Consider the following 4,626-nt stretch of genomic DNA (forward strand, 5'->3'; position numbering starts at 1 on the left):
ACACTTTTTCGAAAATGAAAGACTTAATAAGACAAGAAAATGAATACAAAGACACACAACATACTAGTGTTAAATGGAGACAAAAAACTATGGAAATGGTCAGAAACGTTTACAATGACAGCCTAATTGATTACTCGCGTCTAATAAATAGACACAGGCATTCATCTCCATACGACAGCCTTTACATTGATGACAGACCGAGGAATTGGACAAAAGTCACTAGTTGTAGTTGTCGTGATATGTTGATGAGAAGAAAAATCCTCAACTGTAACTGAATTGAATTTATTGACATATGTAATTAAGACGACGATTCACTGGTCACGAATATTTGATTTGGTTAGACGAAAATTCATGGTATGAGTCTTGATTGTGGTAGCTTGTCTGTGAAAGCAGGTGTCTAACTAAAACATTATTATGAAAAACAGCGAATACTGAAGCAGCATTTGATCAGCTTCACTAAGGTCACCAGCAGACAAATTAATGTGCTCTTCGTCTGACCTAACTGGATCTTATGAATATTTCTTGTAATAAACAACCTTCCGACAGATTTATGCCAATGTCGACTTGTGGTATTTCAATAACCTCTATCAAAGGAAAATGATTACGAACCTAATAAGAAGCATCACCAAGAGTTGTATTGTGTATTTCCGTGAACATTTTATGGCATATAACCATGTCCTTCTTTTTATTAACAATTTTTAATTTATCATAGAAATAATTGATAAAAAAAGCATTTTAATTAATATTGTATTAAATATCAAGGATGAACAATGTTTCAGTTAAATTTAAGTTAGTGATGGTCTCTTTTATATGTCTTTTTTTTTCTTTCTTTTGAAATGAATTACTTTCAAAACATATTTTACCTAGTTATCACTGAACAATCTTTGACAAGTATACATTAAATGGTGATTAAAATTACATATAATGACCTGCTTTATTTGTGTTAAAGAGTAATCAAGGGTACCAAGGTTATAGCGGTAATCAAAAGAGTAATCAAAGGAACCAAGGTTATAGTGGTAATCAAAAGAATGTAATCCAGGGACAAAGGCCAGACATGGAAAACAGACATATACAACAAAGAACATAAAGTAACTAAAATCATACATACAAAGTAACAAAAGTAAATGAGCAACTAAATATATATCTTTCCATGGCAAACACAGAAATTCACAACAAAAATAAATAAGTTGCATCCTTAAAAAAAAACAAAAAAACTTGTTACCCTTCAAAGGCAGAGAATCAACTTTCACTAAGCCTCCATCGTGTCACTAACTGTATTATGCGGATAGACCATATACAATTTAGTACTGTCACAAACGTATAGTATCGTAAATTTGATTTATTAAGTCTGCGGTTGTTCATGGTAGATGATGCATGATTTTGTAGATGGAGAAATCAATGGAAGCGGGATTCGAACGGTAATTAAAAAGGAACATTATCAAAGGGTTACGACTCAAAACGAAAATTGACACACACAACAGAACATGAAAGAACCAGACAAAACACACAAAAGAAAATTTGCAACCCGAACTCCCCTAAAAACTTGAACGTGAACCATGTGCACCGGTAGGGTAAATGTCCTCAGGTTTTCACCAGCCAAATTGCCAATAAGATTCTCGAATGGCGAAAGACATTAACCATGTATCTTAAATAGCACTTTAAACTGCATTTACTAAACATTGTGATTTGTTTGCCACAAGATGCAAGATATCTCAAAATTCCTATGACAGCCATTCTGTATGAAGTCATCATACGTCATGAAACACTCTACGCCCGTAGAGATTTTAATGTTGAACGTTGTTTTGACCTGACAGAACAATTACACCATGCTTTTAACATCATAATGGCTATTAAATACTTGAGTGTCTTAAAAGCAAGAAATACTTGATATGGAAATATGTTTGTTTTGAACACACAGCTACTCATATCATCAAAACTGTCACGTACGAATATAATCTTTGGCGAAAATTTCCCCTTTCATTTTGAATATCAAAATTGGTTTGCTTTAGGACGAAAAGTTGAACCGATTGTTACATTAGTTGAAACCAGCAATGAAAGAGAGTATTTGAATATGCCGAGCTGCCATTTACAGGCTAAAAACTCTGGAGCATAATCCTTGAAAACTCATTCGATATATAGCCGTTAACTATTTATTTATGCAACAGAAACAAAACACCATGTACTATTTATCTATACTCCGACATGATCGATTGAGTGATTGATTGATTGTTGGGGTTTAACGCCCGAGCAGCAATATTACAGCTATATTCAGGCAATGAACATAAAATGATGATGATGAAATGAAAAAAAGATGGGACACAAGGACAATACGGTCGACAAATTTTGATTGCCACAAGAAAAAAGGGAGGGATGGTAGGGTCGGACAATTTAGCCCCCTGTGGCGGAGCGCAACGGTTCCTACTCCTTTCGAATACCACAGTAGGGTTCTTTAACGTGCGAGGAACGTGGCATCTTTCCCAACACGGTGCACCACTACGGTTTGCGGTCAGGTTTTCCGTATTATAGCCTGACAACCCCAGCATGTAACACGCCAGGGGTACCCCATTCGACCACCTGGGGCACACATCCCAGTTGTTCTGTGGACAGAGCGCCTAGCCCCCGGCTAGGTTTCTGAGCACTATTTTAGTCGCCTTTTACGACAAGCTTAGCGCTGCTGCATGCCTATTCTTTTGAAACCCGGACCTGCACGGAACTCGACATGCTTGACGCATACCATATACTTTATTCAGGAAACGACATCAAAGTTTTAATGATCAAATAGATTGTTTCGGCCAAGTTAGGCCCATAATAGAATGAATACTACGAATAATTAAGTACCAGTCCACATAAAATTCAGATACGTTAAAGTGATCAATGGTGTATAAAAACCCACCAAACAAACGATGCTTTTTCAGTCTACATAGGCTATGCATTCACATAACGATCATCATTTCTGCATTTAGATCGGCAATTTTGTTTTAAAACCATACATTTATCTCCCACTAAAAATCAATCAAATGAAACCAAAGCAAGAACGATTACTCTTGCAAAGTGCCAATTTCATGTACAATCTATATGATTTTTATTTCAAAAGCGAAACCACCAAATGAAAAACTAGGATTGGTTTTGTGATCAGAGACTGAGTCTGTTTCTGAACAAGAAATTAAATTGAATTTGGTGGGTTTTTGACATCTGTCTGATTTTTATAAAGACTGCTACTTAACTCCTAGTGTGGAGATTTATTACAGATGTTATCATATTTTCACCATAAGTCTATACACAAATAAAAACTTTTAAGAACCGTGTATTGTAATGTTATCGGAAATCTGTCCGTGCATTGCCTTTTAATATTACATTTTTTACTTTATTTTTCCATTTGAACAATGTATTTTTGACACACCTATATTTTATGAAATTGCACTCATGGCGTTTTGATTACAAGTAATATTGCATGGGTGACGTCATTCACTGTAAATTTGTTTTCTTTGGCTCAATTATCAGAATCAGAGTCAAAATTAATTGGTCAAGTATAGATACAATGTATTTACCTAAATTTGTTTACTTTTCTAGAGACATCCAAAAGAAATGCATATTAAAAAAGGGTTGTACCTACCAGGCGTTACCACATTAAATGCATACCAAATATTAGTTTCAATAATCACAATGAAAAGAAGTTCATCTGAACTGAGTGTGAAAAGAGATATAGACTATGGCCTCGGTCAGTATCTCTTTTCAGTGTTCCATAAAACATGATATTGTGTCACTGACCTGCCGTAATTGTAATGTTTGACGTAATTATTTGTTAAAGAACAGCAATATACAAATGTTTTGTTTTTGTCTGCGTTTTTAATTAGACCAAAAAATCACTTTCTAAGTAGCGTCTTATATTATTATAATAATAAACTCTACCACTTTGCTGTTTAGACTTACAGAAAAATAAATAATTCTAAGAACGTTCATCACACATCATTTCTAAGATTGGAAGGTCCTTAGAAAAAAAGTAGTATGGTCAACCTTTATTACACTTGTCAAAGGAAAGTGAATTAAAGCGAACACACAATAACGAAACCTGAAGGTCGACGGTTATAAACACTAAACTTTAAAACGGAGATGAAATCGATAAATAACACATAGACAGCTAGCATTACATGAGCAACCCTGATATCTATCCAAAACTAAGGACATCTTCAAAGCGGTGTTGAATTTTGGTAATTCGTGTTCATCTTTTCGTACTGGTTGTCCTAGTATATACCGAAGTTTGAAATGGAAGTTATAAAAATTGTTATCCTTCGACTTAATTTTTTCTCTTTTGTTTACTTTGACTACTGTAACAAATAAAACTTTTGACCTGCAACCTTGGACCGAATAACCATACCGCTGTGTTGGGAAAAATCAGACCCGATTACAGTAGTTTAAAGTTATATCAAAATAGGAAACATATATACGTACGTTGTACTACTTTTTGGGTCAAAAAGGCAGGCTTTCGAAGACTTCAAAAATTCAATAGATACTTTTAGTTTGAAAGTGCATGAATGCTATTTAAATTCGATTGACAGGAAATATTATATTATGTGACGGAATATGACTGAGTTAATTAGGCATATGGATTTAACTGTTAAATAAACC

The sequence above is a fragment of the Perna viridis genome, chromosome 3, assembly GCF_037379345.1.
Source record: "Perna viridis isolate PV_CMFRI_1.1 ecotype Kerala chromosome 3, ASM3737934v1, whole genome shotgun sequence".
NCBI classification, from domain to species: domain Eukaryota; kingdom Metazoa; phylum Mollusca; class Bivalvia; order Mytilida; family Mytilidae; genus Perna; species Perna viridis.